This window comes from Callospermophilus lateralis, chromosome 7 (genome assembly GCF_048772815.1).
Source record: "Callospermophilus lateralis isolate mCalLat2 chromosome 7, mCalLat2.hap1, whole genome shotgun sequence".
Taxonomy (NCBI): domain Eukaryota; kingdom Metazoa; phylum Chordata; class Mammalia; order Rodentia; family Sciuridae; genus Callospermophilus; species Callospermophilus lateralis.
The window spans coordinates 61,969,325-61,995,029 of record NC_135311.1 but is presented as its reverse complement, the minus strand read 5'-3'; the positions used below and the strand labels follow the sequence as shown (position 1 = coordinate 61,995,029).

The following is a 25,705-nucleotide window of genomic DNA, read 5'->3' as shown; positions in this document are numbered from 1 at the left end:
GATGTCCAAAATGGAAAATGATTGAATAAATCATGGTATAGCCATATAATAGAATAATATGATGAAATTTTAAAAAATGATGTAGTAAGGAATGTGATGTATAGAACCTAATCTCAGTTCAATAAAATTGTCTGTGTGTCTCTGTTTATGTAGACATGTATGTATCTATATCTGAAGAAAGACTGCACAAGAATGAGAAAGCACCCCTGTGAATACCCACATGAATGATAATATAATAGGATAACAACAGCTGATGCTGACGCTGCTGGTCCCTGCACCACACTTTAAGTATTATGGACAGAGAGGACCCTTAACGTGTTTAAATTAAGACAGCAACAACTCACCAGTTATTAAAATGTTAAATCTCTATAAAATAAGACATACTTATGAAGCAAAGGGGATTTTTAATATAGGATCTGTGTTGTCAACAACAAGGTTCCCAGATTTAAAGTGAGGACTGAACTGTGTCAGATGATTTCGAAGAATTCCAACAGCAACTTGTGCATGTGGATCAAGACTAACTCTGAATGATGTTAATAAAAAATGGTTGATTTTTAGGAGTGATTTATTCAAAGTTTACAGTTAAACTTGTTTTAAATATAAGTAAAGTCAATAATTTGAACTCTAATTAACATACCTGAATATTATAACACTTCCTGGAGACAAGTTTTCAAATTCTATTTCTTGAATATATTCATTGGGCCCTTTTGTGGCAACTCCAGCTTGTTTAACAATTTTACTTTCATTAAACTTGAAAACAATTATGAAAATCCATTCAACAAATAATTCTCATGACCTTAAAATATTCAACATAATAGAAAGAGGTGAATCCCAAATACATGAATATGTTCTCTAATTTCTACTGTGATATTTGGTAACCCATTGATTGAATTCTCATCCTTCTTATAAGGTTTTTTATTTCTCTCAATAGTTCTAGCTTCAAGAACCACTTCTTCAATTTTGCCTACAAATATATTAAAAAGTTAACAAAAAATTGTTCCTAGTGTACATTCAAAATTTAAATAAGAATATTACCAACCATAGTAAATTTTATTAAAAACTGAATGACAAAATACGAAATACACTTAAAATCACAATTTGTAGACTTAACAGATGGAAATGTTTTAAGAATCATCACTGATCAAAACAAAACCTGAGATAATACTGTACAGTGATGGAGTTCTGTAAAAGTAACTATGAAGGGATGGGGCTGGGAGCACGGGTCAGTAGTAGAGCATGTGCTAAGCATGCAGGAGGCCTGGGTTCAATCCCCAGCATCAAAAATAGAAAATAGGGCTGAGGTTGTGGCTCAAAGGTAGAGTGCTCATCTAGCACATGTGAGGCACTGGGTTCAATCCTCAGCACCACATAAAAATAAATAAATAAAATAAAATCATTGTATCCATTGACAACTAAAAAAATAGAAAATAAACACAAAAATCTATGAATATTAGTAAAGATTCAATGAGATTACTGAATATAAATTTAACAGTTAAGGAAAGTAAGGAATATTTAACACTAAAACTATTCAGGTTGATAATATTTAAAGATTGGAATTATACATATTTAGCAACCAGCAATGAACACCTATAGAATGTGATTATTTTTATGAGAGTCTCCAAAGTCGTACTGTTGCTGCTTATACACAATCATGCTATGCTATCATATACTATCTGTAATAACAAGAAAATAAAATATAATTATCTAGGAAAAAGTCTAGAAATAATAACATATCTCAGGGATATAGTTTATAATTAAGTATCAAAAGAGAGACATAGAATATGATTGTTATATGTTTAGAAAGAAAAATCACTGAGTATGTACAGGTTTTTCAAAGAGGTGGAACTTTAGTCCTTGAAGGATATAAATCATATACAGATAGAAATAAGACTTCTTGGGAAACAGTGAAAACATCTATTTGGCTGAAACAGTAGAGTAAAGCAGGGCTAGGATAGTAGATGAGGATGGATTGCAAGGAATCTTAAGTATCATGTTAGACTATTTTCCATTTTTGTTTATATATGTGTATGTGTGCCAATGCAATACATACTTATACACACATATATAAATGTATGTCACACATATAAAAAGAAATATTTATCTATGTCAGAGTATAAGACAAATACATGTTCATTATATACATATTAAGGAAAAACAGAAAGTATTAAGATGTAAACAAAACATTTTAAAATTCAAAAAAAGGTTAATATTTGAGTGTATTTCTGTCCAGATTTTGTTCCATGCAATAAAAATGTAAGTTATCCCAAATTTGTAATTCCTCTTTTTAACTACATTCACACTTGCATTTATTATATAGAACATATAATGATAATGTATATGGAATTATAGTATAATTTAATATAATGATATAATTACAATAACAATTTTTAGATTACATTACCAGGGATACACATTTGAGGCACTTCCTTGCTGTAAAATAAAGTTTTGGGATTCCTGAAAGCAGTTCTAGATACAGCCACAACAGACTGATGGATACTGGGTGAATGTCTGGTTACGGCCACTATATCTTCATCAACCTGATCCACATACACCTGAGAAGTGAAAAAAAAGCACTTAATTAGCACTCAAATTGGAAATGAGTGCTCAAACTGAGAAGTCTTTCCCTGGAAACTTTCAGAAAGACATTTAGGAAACTTGGTCTCTTGCCTGAATAAAGCCCTTGGCTCCAAGCTCTTGATGAAGTTTATTGATAGCACACCTGGCTGCAATAATTCCACTTTGGAAATTGACATCACCGGTATTTGATGGGGATGCTCCAGGATTCCACTTAGTATAAAACCATTCTTCAGAAACCACTGATATCTGGAGAACGGTAAAACTTGGCCATGTATACATTTTAATTACAATGAGAGTTTTTTGATAAAAATGCTAATCATATGAATTTTAAAAAACAACACAGAAACAAACCTGATGAGGTACTAGTTCATCATAGCCTCGTGTACTTCCACTAGCACAGCATGCTATAGAAACAATTGTGGTACTTGGGAGGGCATCATAGGCTGATCTATGCTAGGAAACAATTAAACAGCAAAATATACTTTCTTTCAAAGGAAAAGCACTGTATCATAATAAAATAAATAAGTAAAATTCTGTATCACAATGAAATAAAAAATAATTACACAAATACATTCTATAAGATACATTAATTTGTTCTATAACAAAAGAACATCTTTAAAACCATAAGCTATAATTGCTTTTAAATCTAAGATACTATTTTGAAGTGTGTGGATATTCATGCCACAAAATAGCAGATAAGTAAATATCCAAATATCTAGCCAAATAAGTAGATACAAGAAATGGAATGATGCTTACCACAATAGGACACTCGTTATCATGAGTAATATCCATAAACAGAGCATGTGCAATAGCCGGCATTAAGGGTCTCAAGCAAGGCTGAACAAAAGATCCGACAGGTTCTCCTCCATATCGGTAAACTAACCTGCCCTCTTCATGACTATTATATGCACTCATTGCCTCTGCGGAGCATTACAGAACATTTTAACAATCTCTATTACTTATGTCCAAGAAAAGGTTAAATTTCATAATTGATTTTTTAAAATAAAGAACACATCAGTATAATCAAAAGTAAAACTTCTTTAAGCAATTTCCTAAGTAATTAATGATAATTACTAAATGTCTACTAGTTTAAGTGACCAAAGCAGTCTTTTATAACTTAGGGGGAGAGATGGCTCAGATAGAAAAAAGTAAACCTCAGGTGTTTATTGAGATAATAGCTATACAAAAATCTATAGGAAAAAAATCTAAAGATTATATCATATACCCAGGTAGAAAATGAAGAACAGATTTGTATATTTTTAACAACAAAAAATGGTTTTGATTGTGAGCCATTAGATCATCCTGCCAACCTTGTGATTTGAAATGAGATCTTGTACCCCAAAGTAGAAACATTTACTGATAAAAATAGATTGAGTTAGATTGGAAACTCTCACATAGACTATCCAAAAGAATATTAATTGTATTGAAAATTATTAAGAATTACATTAAAAAACTACTAAATGTCTTTTAGTACACTTAAACAAAAGCTGAAGTTTTAAATGGGAAAGACACTTCAACAAGCCTACCTCTTATTAAGGAACTAATGCCCAGTCTAGTAACAAAGATATTGTCCAGTTCTTCGTTTCCCGTGCACAGTTCAGCTACTACATATAAATTGGGTTGTAATTTCCTAGCAGCATCCAACATGTACTGAAAAAAGCACAGTCACACATGTAAAAGAGAGAAAAGTGAGACAGGTAGGAAGGGAGGAGACAAGACTAGGCATGGGTTTAACACAAGAAGATACATATGGTAAGACAAAATGAAAATTCAGAAAGAATTCCAAATGAAGTTTGATGTACAAATGTGACAAAACAACAAACAGAATCAACAAACATAGGGAATATGAGAATATGTAGAGTAAAGCAGTTAAAAAGAAGTTTAGATTTTGCAGAGATAGGGACACAAGGGAGAAAAGAAGAAGAAAAATGTTAGTGCTTTTTAAAAATGTAACCTGTATCACTGCAATTCTGCCAGTATTTCTCCCTGCTTCTTGTATGTATATATATATAATTTGTAGTTGGACACAATACCTTTGTTTTATTTACTTTTATGTGGTGCTGAGGATCGAACCCAGGGCCTTGCATGTGCTAGGTGAGTGCTCTAAGGCTGAGTCATAACCCCAGCCCTTGTTTCTTTGTTTTTAATATCTAGTAAGACTGTTAATTTCCAGGTGGTTTCCTAAGTAATTAATGATAAATTCCTTCCTGGTGAATTATTTAGCTATTACAAAATTTAGATCTGACTGACCAAACTGAAGCCTGCAGATAACAAACTCGTAAGCCACTGAGTCCCATTTTCAATTCTGTAAATATTCCAATGAAATTGACATAGGTACATTAAAACAGGTAAAAAAATCATAATCTAGAGCTTACATATATTAATCAAATTTATATTATTATATAATTAATCATATTATATAATATGTATTCTATGTTGTATACTCTATTTAAGTTTTTATATGCATTCCATATATGGGATTATAGGACAAAATGGATTAAACTCATAACAATTTCTACCTCTGAGACTTATGATCTACATTGATGCTACACAGAATCAGAAAATAGTAGCTTATAATAAAAAAATTAGATTGGTTCCAAAAATGTTTTAACATATCCTTACATAAAAGATAACAAAATACCTGGAATCCTAACAAGCACAATCCTAGAGGATTTTATAACTTAAAATTAAGTGAATTAAGTTAGCTTTAACATTTAGTTGTGCCATAATGTTATAAGTATATATTTGTGTGTGTGTACATACATGTATATATTGTTTTGCTATTGTTAAAGCACAATATGAAGACAAAGAGCTGCCATTTGGGGAGGTAAATAATGTTCTATCAGCCAATGTTCTTATTTCATGTTTACTTAATTAATGTTTACTAAATCCCTCAAAAATCAAATCAATTTTTCATCACAGGACTTGAGACATATATATTATAGAAAATTATTGAAATAGGTATTTTTCAGATAAGCACGTATTTCCAAAAAATTGTTGCTAGGAAGCTATCAAGGATCTTATTAGCAAGATTAACATTATAAGTATTTATTTACAAAGTTGTATTAGGTAGAAGATAATATTATGCATATTGTTATTATTCAAAAGTTGCTTTAAAAAGCCCAAAAGAGGAATAGACAATAGTTATATTTACACTTTTGTTTTCATAAATAATTGATAAAAATGGAATTATTGACAAATATGATCGCTCTTCCTGAATTCTTCCTGAATTAAAATTTAAAAGTTAACTTGCTAAACATTTTATAACCCAGTATTCCTTAACAATTGCATTTAAAGATTGTTAGAATTATTCAAATTATACAAAAATATAATTCAATGCCAAATCAATGCTTGTGTTCAACTAGCTATCTGTATAGTCTACTTGAGGAAAGCTGGGAAGAAATCTTGAATATCTTTGCTTAATGTGGACGAATTTTTTTTCTATACCTCAGCTACATGAAGAGGTGTTGAGTGGCAGTTATCAAGACGCACTCCCTGGAAATAAGTTGCAGTTATTTCGGTATATTTTTTCATATGTGCCCAGAGATAAGGGCAGTCCTCTGGTTTATTTCCATAGCGTAATTTAAAACTGTCTCCCCAACAAAACAGTTCTCTTCTTAAATAAACATCTGAACTTGTTAAAAAAGAAGTTTGTTTTCAATGGCTTAAGAAATAGAATAAAAACATTTACTTCAAGGAACTATACCATTTTAAAACTGCATTATTTCTACCATAAATGATTTATTGGCTAAAATTATACCTAAAATGATATAGGACAAAGTTTTCTATCTTAGATATATGTGGCAAAAATTACACCTTATAGTCTCTTCTAAAAATTTGAGCTCAATTTCAAAATTCCAAGTTATTTCCTGAGGAAAAATAGTGATAGTATTATCATAGACTCTTATAACTATAGTTCTACCAAAACATTTTAAGGCTCCGTCTCCAACTTGCTACTCAATTTTGGCAAAAGGTTATATTAAATTCATGGCATATAGAAGAATTTCTTTTTTTCGTTTAGAATGGTTAGAAAAGAAAGGGCAGAAATACTTAAGCCCAAGGTCATATTCTTAAATAACAGCATATAAGATTTCTGAATCAATTCTAAGGTCACAATAATAAACTACTAATTCTAAACTGTTGAAAAAAATACATATCAAGGTGTTTCCTATAAAACACTTCCTGACAATAACATGATTGTTGAAAACAAGATGCTAGAGTAAGTGAAGGGAACCTTAAAAAAAAATTAGTTTCTGGTATAACTGCCTTTCAAATACCTTAATACCTCTCTGGCCAGTGGTTGAAAATCTCTCTTATGTAGACGTAATTATAACAGCATTAGTTTCAAAGTTCTACCTCCTTTTCTTCTCTCTCAAACTGGTGAAACAGTTTAAAAACCTCTAGCCTAGTGGGGAAACAAATCAAAAAAACAGATCATATTGAACTTTCTATGAAATTTTTTCCCTGTCCATTGAGAAGTCAAAAGTGATGTACCTGGTTCAGCAAAGTTTCGAAGAGGATCATCTCCCATCACCCATCCATTATGTGCCATGAAAAAACAAGCTTTATTTGGAAGGTGAATCATAGATTCTTCTGCAGATAAGGCCATTTCTTCAAATGGGAAAGTAAAATACCTATAGAGATAAAATTAAATATTAAATCCACACAGAGAAACTGCTTGGAGAGAATCTGAATTAGCAACATTAAAAATTAAACTTTCCTTATGAGTATAATAAATAAAATTAGTGTGACACCATTTACAGGGAAAAAACTTCAATATAGGTGAAAAATCAATAAACATTATTTACCTCCCCAAATGGCAGTAAATCTAATAGGATCTGACAAATGGAGTTAACATTGTAGCATATATAATGCTAACGTTTTAAGGAATTTTTAAAACCTCTTAAAATCACAAGAAAACAATTGAGATATTGATGCTACTTCTCAAAGGCTTTTACTATCTTCTAGTTGCCCAATTTATGTTACATTTTACCTATAAAGTAAAGAACTATGGGGTTGGGGTATAGCTCAATGGTAGATGGCTTGTGGAGCCCCTGGGCCCAATGCCCAGCATTGTCCAAAGTTAAAAAAAAAAAAAAAGAGGAGGAGGAGAAAATAAGGATATAAATGCTTGCTCAATTTGATTAACACTGTATTTATCACTAACTGCTATGGTTTGAGTGTGTCTCCCAAAAGTTCATGTGCTGGAATCTTAATTTCTTAATGTGAGAGTGTTAGAAGATGGGCATTATTTTTAGTACTTGGGTCATATGAGTGGAGCCCTCATGAATGAATTAATGCCTTTCTTGTGGGAGGAACTCACACAAGGGACTGTATTAGTTATCAAGAGAGTGGGTTGTTAGAAAGTAAGATTGCCCCTCCTGCTTTGTCTCTTTCATATGTGTTCACTTGCCCTTCCCCTTCCTATCATGAGTTGAGGCAGCTGGAGGCCCTTACCAGAAGCTGAGTAAATGCTAGTGTAACACTCTTAGACTTCTCAAGTCTCCAAAACCTTGAACAAAACTAAATCTTGCTTCTTTTTTTAATATTTATTTTTTAGTTGTAGTTGGACACAACTATTTTAATTATTTATTTTTATGTGGTGTTAAGGATTGAATCCAGGGCCTCACACGTGCTAGACTCTACTACTGAGCCACATCCCCAGCCCCTAAACCTTGTTTCTTATGAATTACCCAACGTCAAGTATTTTGTTACCACAACAGAAAACAGACTAAGACACTAAGTATGCAGACCTCCAGAAACATTAATGTAAATAACAACTATAAATTTGTTCATATGGATGATCATTTTTCTAACTAAAGATTTGCCTAACACACTTAAGCCTAATTCCAAATCAAAACTCTCGTAGTTTAATAAATGTACTGCAGTTGTGCTTTAAAGGAAACATTTAGGTTAATTCACAGTTAAAAACAAATTTTAGTTTTTAATCTTTCATGAAAAGAAAAGAAAATGGAATACCTGGTAACTAAAGGATATCTTTTAGTGACAGGTCCTAGTTTAGGACCATGGCCAGCCAGTCATTCATAAAACACATTTCCCTAAAGGCAATTAACTGCCTGGAAAACATTAAATTATATTGTATCACCATCAACGATAAAAAAAAATAGTTTAAAGACTCAAAGAAAAGCAATAAATATAGGTAAAACCTGTTATTGATGATAATTCATGAGTTGATGCTTCTCTGAATTCAATTCATCAATTCTGTTACGGAACCAATTACAGCATTCTTCAATCGCAGCTGCCCATCGCTAGAGCAGATAAAGCAATACAAACCTATTTAACGTTTTTTACAAAACTTACATATAAATTTTTTCTAACAAGAGGCATAGAAATCTTAATCATCAGAATCTTATTATGACTGAAAAACTTTCCAACAGTAAAGACTGTTACATACATGCACAGGAATATGACCTGGCACAAATAAAAAACATGAATATGCCATGTGCTGAAGTAGAATTATGGTGCCTATTTCATTTCATATGAAGGATTTCAATAAGCTCTTTGAAAATTATACTAGCCATAATGGTTTATAAGTAGTAGCAGTAATTATTTCACAAAGAAAACAAATAACATACTCATGTGGTATAAAAGTCGCTAGTGCAATGTTCATATCCACAGTGCAGCCAAGCCTTCTGTATTCAGGATCCTGAATAATCTTCAGATGCTGCTTCGGATCAGACTTGGTTACTCTCCTATTTCCTGAAAGAAGAAAAGATGAGTGCTTAAATGCAAATATTCACAGGGAGATTATAACTGTCACTGATTTTAAATTTTTTTTTAAATATTTATTTTTTAGATGTAGTTGTACACAATACCTGTATTTTATCTATTTTTATGTGGTGCTGAGGATCAAACCCAGGGCCTCACATGTGCTAAGTGAATGCTCTACCGCTGAGCCACAACCCCAGCCCCTGATTTCAAATTTTAAATATACAATTATTTCATAGAAAATAAAACAAATATTAATTTCATAACCATCTTCCTACCCCTCCATCCTCCAGCTTATCATCTCCATACCACATATCATACACATACACACAGTGGGTGGGGGTAACATACAGAGACAAAAATATCATTATGAAACAAAAAACAAACAAACATAGGGATTGTTATCAGTTCAATTCAAGCCCCACTTTTTTGCTCTCAGTCAATGTCCACTACTACTATTGCTTCTTCTTTTTTAACACTGCTGGGAATCAAATTCAAGGCTTTATGAGTGCCAGGAAATACTCAACTCCTTCAGCCCTACTTATTAAACTTTATGACATCTGGACTTTGGTAGTAGCATTTTCTTCTCAAGTGCTACCAAATAGTCTAACCTCAGGAGTTGTGTTTCCTCAAAGATTGCTTCCAATTCTAAAGTAAATCTTATTAAAAACTTGACTTTCTTTGCTTTCTCTGAAAGAAGTACTTGTGATGGAAGGCGGGAATGAACGGTGGGCATATCTGAGCCAACTCTAAATGGAGGTAGGCCCTTTGGAGAACACTTGGTGCAATTTCACTGATCTGAGACCACTCCATTGCTTTTGCAGATGTCTGATTCAGAGAGAATTCTGTTATACTGAGGAATTTATTGGGTGAAACAGCCCCAGGTTCAAACACAACCCCCGGGAGATGGAGAGAGATACCAGTGTCCCAACTAGTCTTGAGGTGCCAGCTGCCTCCAGGAGGAAGAATTACTGGGCAAATGGTAAGTCACCAATTAGGCTAACTTCCCCCACAGCCTCCTGCTTCTTGTTTTCCTTTGAAGAACCCTTCCTCACAATAAATTCCTTTGGCCTGTTTCTTTATAAATAAAGCATTTGTGGGCTTTTTCCTTTGTTATATACTAGGCTTAATTTTCCAATAATTAATTAATTTGTCCTTGTTTTATTCTAAAGAGACCTTGAAATGGTTTTCAAAAACACAAGCAATAAAATAAAACAGATTCTTAAAACCCAGTTTCTAAGGTTCATCTGGAAGAGTAAAACTGCTAAAAAATGCTTGAGAAAGAAAAAAACAAATCTATACCAGTAGTATCAATAAATAGTTTTTAGTATTAATAGAATTGAAGGCAGATAAATGGAAAACACAGATAAAAGCCTAAAGTATATTTAGGATATGGCTATACACTAAGAAGTATTATGGTTGTATTTCAAATCAGTGTAAAATTATGGATTATCAATTTAACAACATTTTAAAAATAAAGCTAAATACCTTTTTCATATGATACACATAAATTGTAGCTTCATAAAATATTTTATTGGAAAATATGAATAATATTATTAGAAAAAAATAGTATGTTTATGAAAAGCCTTTTCTAAACATGATGTGAAAAGCCATAAAAGAAAAGACTGACTACATTGAAAATAAACAGCACCATAAGCAATAGTTAAAAGATCAACAGCATACTAAGAGAATATATTTAACACCTATATAATAAGGAACCATCAATAATAATGAATCAATTTGAAAAGGACAAACAGTCCAATAAAAAATGGAAAAAAATACTAACACACAATTAATGCAAGAAATGTAAGTGGCTAATTAACATGTGAAAAGATACTTCATTAACATAAAAAGAAATATCAACTAAGACAAGATATTTAACCATACATACCAAGATGATTTGCCTGATTGAAAAAAGATTTTAAAGATTATTGGTATCACATGTTGGTGAGAGTTTTTCAAAACATGTAAGTAGGTATAATTTTAAAAAAGCAATTTGATGATATCTATTGTATTTGAAATTTGCATATCCTTTGACCTACTTGTTTTACGTATAACAATTTATCTTGTAGATCTACTTATATAGCAAATAAACATACATATACAGGGTATGTTTTAGATAGTACTGCTTATAAGAATATAAATTCCACTAGGGCAAGGTTCTTGCTATGTTTGCCACTGAATTCTCATGCCTGAGTGTCCAGCACACAGTAGGTGGATCAATAAAAATGCATTGAATGAAAGAATTACAAAAAAATTGGGGGAAAAAAGCTAGTTAAAGTACTCTTTATATTTTTAAACATTTGTTTGTCTGTTTGTTTGTTTGTTTATTTATCTATCTATTTTTTATGTGGTGCTGAGAATGGAACCCAGTTCCTCACACATGCTAGGCAAGCACTCTACCACTGAGTCACAATCCCAACCAGTTAAAGTATGTTAAAACAGTGTATTGCTACTTGGGAGTTAAGAGAAATAACTATAATAAATTCATATTGTCAACTAATGAACAAATTAAATAGTCCATGCTTTAGTTTAATGTATATAACATATATACAAATATAAAATGAGTGTATATATATATATATATATATATATATATATATATATATATATATAGTTTACAGAGAGAATTATGTAAAACCACATGTAAAATCTGAATTTCTTTCAAAAATAATCTGAAAGGAAACACAGAAACTATTACTTGGTAGTTCCCTCAAAGTATGTTTTGTAGAAGGGGAAGTTGCACATTGTATTTTATTATATTTTGAACTATTGGGGGCTTTTTCCCTTTATAATGAGCACACATATTACATATAAATGATACTACTTATAAATATTAAAGGAGAGAGAAATTTTTGGTGAATAAAATATGAAGCAAAATCAGGACTAAAAGTTCCTGTATTATGATGATACATACTTGTAAAAGTTGATGCCTGAATCTAACCGAGTTCTTAAATGTAAAGGCAAACTCATTTCTACTTCAAAGGCAGTATATTTGGGTCCTATTCTAGTTTTGGTCTCTGGACAAGGAAGAAAATTTCCTATTTTAAAAGAACCCCTCCCGGGTCCCCAAACATCCTCCCTGCTGGGCTGTCCCATACTACTTGCAGATACTTTCTTCATAATCCTTTCTAATTTGTCTTCTAAAAACCTCAAGTTCTCTTTGAGTATGTTTTTTCCTCTTATTTTGTTAAGGGGACACTGATTAACTAGATTAGTTACATCCTTAACTGAATATTTACTTCTTTACCTTTTATTATTAGCTAATATCTAGCTTCAGTCTCACTAATTGTAAGGAGGGTGTTTGTGGTGAACACCATGGGTTGGAAGTCCCTCTTGCATAGTTAAGATTCTTATCTTAGACAGCAGAAGATTCACATTTCTCAATTTCAAAGCCTTGTTCAAGCCTTTCTCAGCTGAAGTAACCTGCTCTACCTAATTCCCATTTATGCTTTTAACAAATATATGCTGAGTTTGACTATATTCTGAGCATTCTGCCAACAATAAAATAAAAAATTGGTTTTATTATTAGAGCATGCCCTTTAGATGTTTCAGCTTCCAGAATCAGTTTTCAAATACCAAAAATAACAAAAATATTGTATCAAAACAACAGATTTAATGAATATTAACTAAGAAAAAAAGGAGTTATCCTTTTAAAAGTAATATTAAATTTCTTAAAATTGATAGAAACAATCTACTGCATCTATTTACCTTGTGTTAGAAGTCTTCTAAATTGTTCAACTGCTTTGTGAACATCTACTTGGAAAAATTCCCAGAGTTGGATCTTTGGAAAAATATCCTCCCAAATTATTTTTCGAATACACTGAAAAATTTTAACAGTTAAAACATATTTTTAAATATTTCACCAAATATTGTTTAACATATTAAAATACTGATTATAAATAATTTTCAGCTATATATTTAATTTGTACTTAAGAAATTTTGTTATTTTGATTTAGTGTGGTATTACTGTATAAATACTTACATTCATGTGTTGATCATTTTCAATCAAAGCAGGTATTCCTTTTTCTTTGTATTTCCCTTCTGCAACATCACAGGAAAAATGCCAGAGTGCTCTGTCTAAGACCCAGGCAGGTTTTTAAGTGTGGAGAATTCACAAGATTATATGCAGATTCTGGATGTTCCTGGATCCATTTACTATTAGCAGCTTAAAAAAATAAATAAATAAAAAAAAATAAATTTGAACAAAAGAAAACTCATATCTTATAATTAAATAGAAAATGGTATCTATGTTAAATTTAAAGATGAAATATCAACATCTACCACCCACTTCCTTCTATATTTAGATATCGATATTTTATACTGATTCTGTTTTATGAAAAAAAAAACTTTGGTTTTGGTATCTTCTTATACACTCTTATACACTTGTTTTTTAACTTAAATATCGCTTAGGGAAATACGAAGGAAGAAAAATTAGTTCTTTCACAAGTAACATCTTTGCACAGCTAATCCTAAAGGGTAAAATATGTTGTTTTTATGAGATTGAGAAATTGCTAATTTAATTTTTTAAATAGACAAAAGTTAGACCCAATTTGTTTTATGTTTACAATGGACTAATGCCCCCTGAATTCATACTGAGGAATACAAGTGGTTAGAAAAATGCAAAATAATACCTACTGCACATCCATAATTGTTCTATGCAGTTAAATATACTTTGTTATTCTTCATTTCCTCTCACACAATACAGAACATACTGTTATGTTCCTCTCATAGAGGAGGAACTAAGGCTCAAGGGTTGAGTAATTTGGCCAGAGGAATTAATGTAAGTCTCTCTTCAGAATCTGCAATTGTGACCACTTTGCTGTGCTGATGAGATGACCATGTTTGTGTCTTATTTACTCAGTGAGCACTCTTACAGAATTTTAGAATCAGTATCATTTTTAGTTTCTGTCATTTAGTTAGTAAGCAATTTAGTTATTATTTATTTATACCCACAATAAATAAACACTTAGGTGAATTCAGGATATATAAGGAGCAGAGATAATATAATAAAAGTGAAATTAAAGCCCAGCTTGGTGTGCACATCTGTAATCTTAGCTATGTAAGAGGCTGAAACAGGAGGATCAAGAGGTTATAAGCCAGCATGGGCAACTTAGTTAGACCCTGTCTCAAAATAAAATAAAAAGGGCTGGGGATATAGCTCAGTGGTAGAATAACTTACTTAGAATGCACAAGCCGAGACACACCTGCAACCGACAGACAGAACAGACCCAGCGGCCCGCGGAGGGGTTGAGCCGCCCCCCGCGCCGCCCCCCCCGCACCTGCAAGGTAGGCGGACTTGCGACCCACCAGCAGAACAGGCCCAGCGGCCTGCAGAGAGTCAGAGCCGCCGCCCACGCCTGCAAGGAAGGCGGACCTGCAACCACCGAAAGAACAGGCCCAGCGGCCTGCCTTCGCCCCGGTTGGGGGAGAGGCAGAGCCGCCACTAGCACATACAAGGTAGACAGGCCTGCAACCGACAGACAGAACAGACCCAGCGGCCTACAGAGGGTCAGAGCCACCGCCCGCGCCTGCAAGGTACGCTGACCTGCGACCCACGGGCAGAACTGGCCCAACAACCCGCGGAGGGGCAGAGCCGCTCCCCGCACCTGCAAGGTAGGCGGACCTGCGACCCACAGGCAGAACAGACCCAGTGGCCCGCCATCGCCTCGGTTGGGAGAGGGGCAGAGTCACCACCAGCTCCTGCTAGGTAGACAGACTTGCAACCGACAGACAGAACAGGCCTAGCGGCCCGTGGAGGGACAGAGCCGCTGCCCGGGCCTTCAAGGTAGGCGGACCTGCGACCCACTGGCAGAACAGGTCCAGCGGCCTGCAGAGGGTCAGAGCCGCCGCCCGCGCCTGCAAGGTAGGCGGACCTGCGACCACCAAAAGAACAGGCCCAGCGGCCTGCCGGCTTGGTAGACACATTGCCCCAAATGGAGGAGGGGCGGAGCCACTACCAGCGCCTGTGAGGGAGACTTTGCAACTATACAAGAGCAATATAAATATATAGGGGGAAAAATCAATAACACAACAGTTTCACCAAGCAGAAAAAAATGCGAACAGTATGAAAAGACAAGGAAAGAAAGGACCACAAGCAATGCAGGTCAACTCAACTTTAGAAGAGGTAATAGCTGCAGCAGATGGAATGTCAGATAAAGAATTCAGGATGTACATGCTTCAGATGATCTGGAGTCTCAAGGAAGACATTAGACAGCAAAATCAGACAATGAAAGACCACTGCGACCACTTCGACAATGAATTACATAAACAAATCCAAGAAGCAAAGGATCAATTATACAGGGAGATAGAGGTTATAAAAAACAAACAAACAGAAATCCTAGAAATGCAGGAAGCAGTAAACCAACTTAAAAACTCAACTGAGAATACTACCAGCAGAGTAGAACACTTAGAAGATAGAACATCAGACAATAAAGACAAAGTATTTCAACTTGAAAAGAACATAGACAGCTCAGCAAGACTGTTAAGAAACCATGAGCAGAAAATCCAAGAAATATGGGATAACATAAAGAGACCAAACTTAAGAGTCATTGGGATACAGGAAGGTATAGAGGTCCAAACCAAAGGAATGAGCAATCTATTCAATGAAATAATATGAGAAAACTTCCCAGACTTGAAGAATGAGACAGAATCCCAAATCCTAGAAGCCTACGGGAAGCCGAATGTGCAAAATCATAAGAGATCCACACCTAGACACATTATAATGAAGATGCCCAACATACAGAACAAGGAGAGAATTTTAAAAGCTACAAGAGAAAAGAAGCAGATTACATTTAGGGGTAACCCAATCAGGATAACAGCTGATCTTTCAACACAGACTCTGAAAGCTAGAAGATCCTGGAATAACATATTTCAAACACTGAAAGAAAATGGGTTCCAACCAAGAATTGTGTATTCAGCGAAATTAAGCTTCAGGATGGAAGATGAAATTAAAACCTTTCACGATAAACAAAAGTTAAAAGAATTTGCAGCTAGAAAACCATCTCTTCAAAACATCCTCGGCAAAATATTACAGGAAGAGGAAATGGAAAATATCAATGAAAACCAACAACAGGAGGTAGTACAGTAAAGCGGGGGGGGGAGATAATCAAAGAGGAAAACAAACCAAGTTTAGTAACATAAATAATCAAATATGGCTGGAAGAACAACCCATATCTCAATAATAACCCTAAATGTTAATGGCTTAAACTCACCAATTAAGAGACACAGGCTAGTAGAATGGATCACAAAACAAGACCCAACAATATGCTGCCTTCAGGAGACGCATTTGATAGGAAAAGACATACATAGACTGAAGGTGAAAGGTTGGAAAAAATCATATCACTCATATGGACTTCGGAAACAAGCAGGAGTGTCCATACTCATATCAAATAAAATAGATTTCAAGCCAAAGTTTATCAAAAGGGATAAAGAGGGACACTACATACTGCTCAAGGGAACCATACACCAACAAGACATAACAATCATAAATATATATGCCCCAAACAATGGTGCAGCTATGTTCATCAAACAAACTTTTCTCAAGTTCAAGAGTCTAATAGACCACCATACAATAATCATGGGAGACTTCAGCACACCTCTCTCACCACTGGACAGATCTTCCAAACAAAAGTTGAATAAGGAAACTATAGAACTCAATAACATAATTAATAACCTAGACTTAATTGACATATATAGAATATACTACCCAACATCAAGCAGTTACACTTTTTTCTCAGCAGCACATGGATCCTTCTCAAAAATAGATCATATATTATGTCACAGGGCAACTCTTAGACAATATAAAGGAGTAGAGATTATACCATGCATCTTATCTGATCATAATGAAATGAAACTGAAAATCAACGATAAAAGAAGTAAGGAAAAATCATGCATCACTTGGAGAATGAACAATAGGTTACTGAATGATCAATGGGTTATAGAAGACATCAAGGAGGAAATTAAAAAATTCTTAGAGATAAATAAAAACACAGACACAACATATCGGAATCTATGGGACAAATTGAAAGCAGTTCTAAGAGGAAAATTCATTGCTTGGACTTCATTCCTTAAAAAAAGAAAAAACCAACAAATAAATGATCTAATACTTCATCTCAAAATCCTAGAAAAAGAAGAGCAAAACAACAGCAAAAGAAGTAGAAGGCAAGAAATAATTAAAATCAGAGCTGAAATTAATGAAATTGAAACAAAAGAAACAATTGAAAAAATTGACAAAACTAAAAGTTGGTTCTTTGAAAAAATAAATAAAATTGACAGACCCTTAGCCATGCTAATGAAGAGAAGAAGAGAGAGAACTCAAATTACTAGCATATGGGATAAAAAAGGCAACATCACAACAGACACTTCAGAAATACAGAAGATAATCAGAAATTATTTTGAATCCTTATACTCCAATAAAATAGAAGATAGTGAAGGCATCGATAAATTTCTTAAGTCATATGATCTGCCCAGATTGAGTCAGGAGGATATTGACAACCTAAACAGACCAATATCAATTGAGGAAATAGAAGAAACTATCAAAAGACTACCAACTAAGAAAAGCCCAGGACCGATGGGTATACAGTAGAGTTTTACAAAACCTTTAAAGAGGAAATAATACCAATACTTTTGAAGCTATTTCAGGAAATAGAAAAAGAGGGAGAACTTCCAAATTCATTCTACGAGGCCAACGTCACCCTGATTCCTAAACCAGACAAAGACACTTCAAAGAAGGAAAACTACAGACCAATATCTCTAATGAACCTAGATGCAAGAATCCTCAATAAAATTCTGGCGAATCGGATACAAAAACATATCAAAAAAATTGTGCACCATGATCAGGTAGGATTTATCCCTGGGATGCAAGGCTGGTTCAATATACGGAAATCAATAAATGTTATTCACCACATCAATAGGCTTAAAATTAAGAACCATATGATCATCTCAATAGATGCAGAAAAAGCATTCGACAAAGTACAGCATCCCTTTATGTTCAAAACTCTAGAAAAACTAGGGATAACAGGAACATACCTCAATATTGTAAAAGCAATCTATGCTAAGCCTCAGGCTAGCATCATTCTGAATGGAGAAAAACTGAAGGCATTCCCTCTAAAATCTGGAACAACACAGGGATGCCCTCTCTCACCACTTCTGTTCAACATAGTTCTCGAGTCACTGGCCAGAACAATTAGACAGATGAAAGAAATTAAAGGCATAAAAATAGGAAAAGAAGAACTTAAATTATCACTATTTGCAGATGACATGATTCTATACCTAGCAGACCCAAAAGGGTCTACAAAGAAACTATTAGAGCTAATAAATGAATTCAGCAAAGTGGCAGGATATAAAATCAACATGCATAAATCAAAGGCATTCCTGTATATCAGCGACAAATCCTCTGAAATGGAAATGAGAACAACCACCCCATTCACAATATCCTCAAAAAAAATAAAATACTTGGGAATCAACCTAACAAAAGAGGTGAAAGACTTATACAATGAAAACTACAGAACCCTAAAGAAAGAAATAGAAGAAGATCTTAGAAGATGGAAAAATATACCCTGTTCATGGATAGGTAGAACTAACATCATCAAAATGGCGATATTACCAAAAGTTCTCTATAGGTTTAATGCAATGCCAATCAAAATCCCAATGGCATTTCTTGTAGAAATAGAGAAAGCAATCATGAAATTCATATGGAAAAATAAAAGACCCAGAATAGCAAAAACAATGCTAAGCAGGAAGTGTGAATCAGGCGGTATAGCTATACCAGACTTCAAACTATACTACAGAGCAATAGTAACAAAAACAGCATGGTACTGGTACCAAAACAGGTGGGTGGACCAATGTTACAGAATAGAGGACACAGAAACCAATCCACAAAACTACAACTATCTTATATTTGATAAAGGGGCTAAAAGCATGCAATGGAGGAAGGATAGCATCTTCAACAAATGGTGCTGGGAAAACTGGAAATCCATATGCAACAAAATGAAACTGAATCCCTTTCTCTCCCCATGCACAAAAGTTAACTCAAAGTGGATCAAGGAACTTGATATCAAACCAGAGACACGGTGTCTGATAGAAGAAAAAGTTGGCTATGATCTACATACTGTGGGGTCGGGCTCCAAATTCCTTAATAGGACACCCATAGCACAAGAGTTAATAACTAGAATCAACAAATGGGACTTACTCAAACTAAAAAGTTTTTTCTCAGTAAAAGAAACAAATGGGCCAAGGACCTGAACAGACATTTCTCAGAGGAGGACATACAATCAATCAACAAGTACATGAAAAAATGCTCACCATCTCTAGCAGTCAGAGAAATGCAAATCAAAACAACGCTAAGATACCATCTCACTCCAGTAAGATTGGCAACCATTAAGAAGTCAAACAACAACAAGTGCTGGCGAGGATGTGGGGAAAAGTGTTCACTTGTACATTGCTGGTGGGACTGCAAATTGGTGCGGCCAATTTCGAAAGCAGTATGGAGATTTCTTGGAAAGTTGGGAATGGAACCACCATTTGACCCAGCTATTCCCCTTCTCGGTCTATTCCCTAAATACCTAAAAAGAGCATACTACAGGGACACTGCTACATCCATGTTCATAGCAGCACAATTCACAATAGCAAGACTGTGGAACCAACCTAGATGCCCTTCAATAGACGAATGGATAAAGAAAATGTGGCATTTATACACAATGGAGTATTACTCTGCATTAAAAAATGACAAAATCATAGAATTTGCAGGGAAATGGATGACATTAGAGCAGATTATGCTAAGTGAAGCTAGCCAATCCCTTAAAAACAAATGCCAAATGTCTTCTTTGATATAAGGAGAGTAACTAAGAACAGAGTAGGGACGAAGAGCATGAGAAGAAGATTAACATTAAACAGGGATGAGAGGTGGGAGGGAAAGGGGGAGAGAAGGGAAATTGCATGGAAATGGAAGGAGACCCTCAGAAGTAAACAAAATTAAATACAAGAGGAAGTGAGGGGAAAGGGAAAAAAATATAAGGGGGAGAAATGAATTACAGTAGAGGGGGTAGAGAGAGTAGAAGGGAGGGGAGGGGGGAGGGGGAATGGTAGAAGATAGGAAAGGCAGCAGAATACAACAGATACTAGTATGGCAATATGTAAATCAATGGATGTGTAACTGATGTGATTCTGCAATCTGTATACGGGGTAAAAATGGGAGTTCATATCCCACTTGAATCAAAGTGTGAAATATGATATATCAAGAACTATGTAATGTTTTGAACAACCAACAATAAAAATTAATTTTAAAAAAATGCACAAGGCCCAAGTACTGCCAAAAAAAATAATAATAAATAAATAGTTAAACTGATAGTTCTCCAAATTGGTACCAAAATACTTCCCCCTAGATTTATCATCACATTCACTAAAATTCAAGTTAAAAAGACAAAATGTAGTCATATCTGTATCCCATTAGGATTTTCATTTACTGGTGATGTAACCTAGTGGTAGAGTCTCATGAGCAAGGCCCTAGGTTTGATTCTGAGGCGCGCACACACACACAAACACACACACACACACACACACACACACACAGATATGTATGTTAAGGACAAATGACAAGGATATTCTGATTTTTTTTTTCTTTTGATATGTTGCCCTAACTGGTCTTGAATTAGTAGGCTCAAACAATCTTTCTGCCTCAGATTCCTAAGAGGCTGGCCCTCTTCATGTCTGATTCTACCCAATTGTTTTGAAGGGTAAAATCTTAAAACTCTATTTATTTTCTCAATATTTTGATACAAAATCAAGTGGTAAGTGAAAGAATTCTAAACATTAGGTAGTGTGAGTATTTTTCTAATTTTACATGAAAGAGAAATCCATTCTATAGACTTCTGGAGTGCAGTAGTATAGAACTCAGCAAGTACTATCCCCAGCAAAACAATTAGTGAGAATTATAAAATACAATCATCTAAAGTCTCTGAAAATTATCCTGTGAACATTTAGCATATAGAGAGCATTTATCTAATGTAAGAACAGTAATTGTCTCGCAATATGATCAATAGTAACACATATACTAGACCATGCACTTAGAAGGCATAGCTTCCCTTTACCATCTTCTCTGGGTGGGATATGACACAGAAATTGGAGCAGCCATGTTTGATTAAGAGCTGTAAGCAAAGCAATGGAGACAGCAGAGCTACAAGAGAAACAGCCTCCTTTCCCTGCACATTGAGCTAGTACTGTAGTCCTGAAATGCCTACCTAATCTTTTGTAAAATCTACATACAATCTCAATGTTAAGTCACTTTTTCTGTCTCTGTGTTACAGCTACCTAAGCCATATTCTAACTTTTACCATTTGTAACTAATACAATGCCATCACATGATTTGATGAATTTGACATAAATAATATTATAGATGCCTAAGTAATTACCAATACTGTCAATTTTATAAGTAATGAATACTTAGTTGTTTAGATTACAATGGCTTCACTGTAGATTTTGAAACCTGGTTTCCAGGAACACAAAGAAACACCCAATGTTAGAATATATCTATTTTTTCAACCTAATTTTGCTGCTATTGTTGGAGATTATCATCTATATTGATGAAATAGATCAATAAATTTTTTAAGTATCTTCATAATTTCTATGTTTACTTGGAAAATACCTCATGAAATTTCTTGAATTTTTGAACCATCCAGAATTCCTGTTCTATATATATGCAAATTAGTGCTCTCCACACTCTTCAACATTGTGGCCCACAGAATATTTTGTAAGGTATAATGGGTTAAACTGAATACATGCCCAGAGGCATCATCAGTCCAGACTCAGTTGCTACGACAGGTAAGAGGAATAACTATCTCCTTGAAGATCATCAGTTGAGAAAATTTGGTACATTTTATAGAACTCTACATAGCTAAGGTATCTTGGGAACAAAAATCATCTTTTTTGGTGCTGGAGATGATCTAAAGCTCTTTTAATACGTGAAGGATATAACTTCTGAGAGTTTACTGATAATTAAGTAGAAATCATGTAGTTCTTTTCATACATGCTATAGTACCAGATATTTTGCTATACAGAATATGTTTGTTAGTCTGGAAAGTATTAATACTCTATGTTGAAATATGATTATTAGGTCCTTTCTATCATGACTCTTTTTATAAACATCACATACAAATTATATATTGACTATATCCTCAACTAGCACTGTTTTCTTAGAACAAAAAAAGTGATACTATATACAGTGATATTTGAAGTTGAATGACATTATCATCATGTATGTCTATAAAATTTACATTATATAAGGAATGAGGATGTGGCTTGATGCTGAAATGCTTGCCTAACAGTTTTGAAGCCCTGAGTTCAGTTCCCATCACTGAAACAAACTGTTATTTAAAATATCGAGGAATGAAATAATCAGAATTTAATATTCTCATCAAAATTAATGAAGTTCATACCAGTATGATTGTAGACAACATCTGTAATACAAAGAATATTCCATTCTTTTTTCAGTTTTTCCACGACCTGTCCAACATCATGCCATGTATACTTTTTATTAGGTCTTGAGAAATCAGGATTTAATTCTAACTGATCAGCCAGGGAGTAGCAAGACCTAGATAGTCTGAGTGTCTGCAGTGGGGTGAAATGAATCATGTTGTAACCTGAAAAGCAAGACAACAAAGACCACTGTAAGAAAAAACAAACAAAACCAACCTAAAATTAAGAAAAATATCAATGTAAACTTTCTTAAGTAAAATAAAAAGGCTACCATGCTATTGGAAAAGGAGTCAACGACTTAGGTTCAAATTCTAGCTGTACCGAAAGAGACTTTAAGCAAGTCCACTTATATCTTTCAGAATATTAGTGTCCTCATATACAGGACCAGGGTAATAAAATAGTGTACTAAAAAAATCACAAAACAATGCTTAGTTATTATTAGGGATTCAATTTCTATTTGTTGAATAGATATATTTATACACAAAAATATCAGTATATACTCATCTCCTAATTTTAATGTTTCACAGTAATTATAGTACATAGTTATGCCAGTGAACTTTTCATTCCTTTCTTCATCCTACATTTAACTTGAAAATAGAAAATTAATGTTACTCCTATTTTATGTAAGAGTAAAATAAGTTTTATCTTATTGTAAGTATTGTTGGCAGCTCATGCCTTCCATGTGAAAAGTCAATATTTATTAATTAAAATTATATAATAATATATTTCCTCTACATTTTAATAGTTTGCTACTGGTTTTATATGTCAAAGCAAAAAATCTCAGAAATAACAATAATCACATTTTATCATAGATGTCCTTAAGTTGAACCACATAACTTGACATTTTTATGGATTAAAAAGGGTCAACTTTAAAAATTTTCATATGGTTCTATTTTCATGTGGTTCATATAATTACTAAATATATTAAGAGGTGAAATTAGAAGTAGGAGCAAAACCTCTGAAATCTGTATTTCAGAGGATAATTACATTTATTTTAAAAAAGAAAAGGAAAAGAAACCAAGCTGACATCACCTGACTCTTTTGCAAACCTCAGTCTGTCTTCCCATTCATCCAAAGGTCCTAAACACTTGGCTAAGAATGTCTGGAGAGTAACACAGTCCAAGGGTAACACGTGATCATCACTGCCAACACGTAAAACAGGGTCCACAACTATGTAACCTCCACCACTTTTCTCATTTCTAAGGAAAAAAAGCAAAATTAAAACTTTCCATTTAATGAGAAGGAAAAAGTGAGATTTTTCTAGTATCTGAATAACTGGAAGGAGCTATCCTATTTAAAATTATATTATTTCTAACACATACAATAATTTACAAAGTTGCAACAAAACTTAATGGAAAGCAATTTTTTACCCATTCTGCATTATTACACAGTTAATACTACATTGCACAATTACTATATAATTATTCCACATACAATATACATAATATCTAATAATGTTGTTTTAATGAAAAACAAATGTACTAGAATTTATCAGAAATAGCCAGCACACTTAAATAAATATCATCCTATAATCAGGTTGTAGGAAAAGACTGGATAATCTCATAGAAATTGAGGAGCCATATTCTATTTGTATCTCAAAAAGCAACATAAAAATTATACTGCCATGGTTGATAACTTTTTATAAATTACATAACTTCAAGTTTTACAATGAATTAACTTTTTTTCCCCGTTTACAGAACACCTAACTTCACTTACCCTTACGATTGTTGCAGATTAAGTTTACAATATTTATCAGAATCATCTTCTCTTTCTGTCAGATTTTCCCAATCCAAGGAACGGAATTTTTCTCTATTAAATGTTTCTCCAGGAAATGGGTAGTTTGTATACACAGTAACTGCTTTACCCTGCAAAGTTGGGCCTAATCGGAACTGTAGTTCAAACCCTAAATAAAAAACATATTTTAAAAAATTATGTTAAAAATACTGTTTTATTTAAAGAATTATAAAAACTAAGATTCTGATTTAGCTGCATTTTGTTTTACCAAATATAGTAAACATTGTGGAACCATCTGCTTCACAATGTCCTGTTTCTTTCCCTGTAAACTGATTCCTATTCACATAGTTACTTTAAGATGTGAAAATTCTGACATCCTTATTTATATTGATCTCCTCAATCCCTCACAGCACCCTACCCTCACCCCTAAATTGACTTGTGCAGAGGTGGGCATCTGAGTGAAGATGTTGTTCAGTATTTTTCAAACTGCAGCAGAGAAAGTGAGTTTCTCTATGGTGTCAAGAGTATGAGATTGTATATAAAACTTGGGAGGTATACTGGGACAACTATCCTACTCTACAAAGAAAACAAGTCTTCAGTGAAAGAAGTCAAACTCAAAAGAGGCAGAGTTTGAACTTTTCACAATTCTGAAGGCATGTGAGCCCCATATTGATATCTGCTGAAATACAGTGGTATGCTAACAAAGATGTACCAACTGGCTGGGGTGGTGGGAAACACTAACTTGTAGTACTTGTTGACTTCTTGATAAGAACAATTCCACCATGGGTAATCTAAAGCTATTGAAGCCACATCATTGAATGTAGAATCAGAAGGGAAGTACACATTGGTTCTTCTGAGTGAGTACATGAACCTTCACATGAACTTCTATCCCTACTCATCATGATTTAGTTATTAAAATCTTTGTTGGAATCCTGACACCCAAGATATTCCCATTCTTTCCCAAGTCATACTATTTCTATTAAACTATACCTGAGACTTTTATTACAAGTACTTCTCATTAAAGGCAACAACAACAAAACCCCATTATAGTTAAAACTTTACTGTTGAAGAGTTTTGGTCAGTTTAAGGAAGACTTTGAACTTTTGTTACAATTGTTAGAATGTGAAAGTTTTGACTACACTGTAGTCTGTTATGAATATAAAGCTTCTAAATATGATATATCCCAATTAAT

At 33.7% G+C, this 25,705-nt stretch overlaps 1 pseudogene across 1 annotated transcript in view; it reads right to left on the bottom strand.

Moving 5' to 3' along the window:
* The window catches only part of LOC143404324 (glycogen debranching enzyme-like), a 53,912-nt pseudogene extending 29,115 nt beyond the window's left edge, over positions 1-24,797 (bottom strand). The window contains exons 1-19 of the transcript XR_013091918.1: positions 24,782-24,797; positions 24,502-24,682; positions 23,812-23,978; positions 22,740-22,943; positions 13,292-13,474; positions 13,018-13,129; positions 9,163-9,297; positions 8,745-8,836; positions 8,557-8,654; positions 7,072-7,211; positions 6,025-6,212; positions 4,104-4,227; positions 3,334-3,497; positions 2,929-3,030; positions 2,668-2,823; positions 2,402-2,552; positions 840-964; positions 638-750; positions 392-523 (exon numbers count right to left, since the gene is read on the bottom strand). The product of XR_013091918.1 is annotated as a glycogen debranching enzyme-like (transcript). The remainder of the gene's footprint in view (positions 1-391; positions 524-637; positions 751-839; positions 965-2,401; positions 2,553-2,667; positions 2,824-2,928; positions 3,031-3,333; positions 3,498-4,103; positions 4,228-6,024; positions 6,213-7,071; positions 7,212-8,556; positions 8,655-8,744; positions 8,837-9,162; positions 9,298-13,017; positions 13,130-13,291; positions 13,475-22,739; positions 22,944-23,811; positions 23,979-24,501; positions 24,683-24,781) is intronic.
* Between the last annotated feature and the right edge of the window lie 908 nt (positions 24,798-25,705).